Genomic DNA, 329 nt, shown 5'->3' with positions numbered 1-329 from the left:
TCAAGCGAAGGTGGAACCGTTCCAGCCAACGTTGGCTGCATTCATGTCGTAATAGTTGACATAGACCTGGTCCGGGCTGATCAAACAGCAGGCCTCACAGCAGCTTGTTGTAGTTGTGGTTCTGGGCGCCGCCGAGCTTGCTGATGCTGTGCAGACTGCAGAGGGCGCAGGGGTCCTTCGTGCTGCTAAGTCATGAGTTGGTCCGGAACCCCTTGCACTGTGATGTACTGTGCTGGTGTGCCGGTGGCCTACTCCAGCTGCTGGGTGAGCTCGGAGAGAAACCCTTCTGGCACCAAGGCGCGGGGAACATTGGTGTTCACGGTGAACAT

General features: G+C 57.4%; 1 pseudogene across 1 annotated transcript; it reads right to left on the bottom strand.

Annotated features, from left to right (window-relative positions):
* On the bottom strand, positions 1–329 carry LOC308414350 (macrophage migration inhibitory factor-like; annotated as a pseudogene). Its single transcript has one exon. The product of its transcript is annotated as a macrophage migration inhibitory factor-like (transcript).

This window comes from Micromys minutus, assembly GCF_963924665.1.
Source record: "Micromys minutus genome assembly, chromosome: X".
In the NCBI taxonomy this organism is placed as follows: Eukaryota; Metazoa; Chordata; class Mammalia; order Rodentia; family Muridae; genus Micromys; species Micromys minutus.
The sequence above is the reverse complement of the archived record's forward strand: the minus strand, read 5'-3'. Positions and strand labels throughout refer to the sequence as shown.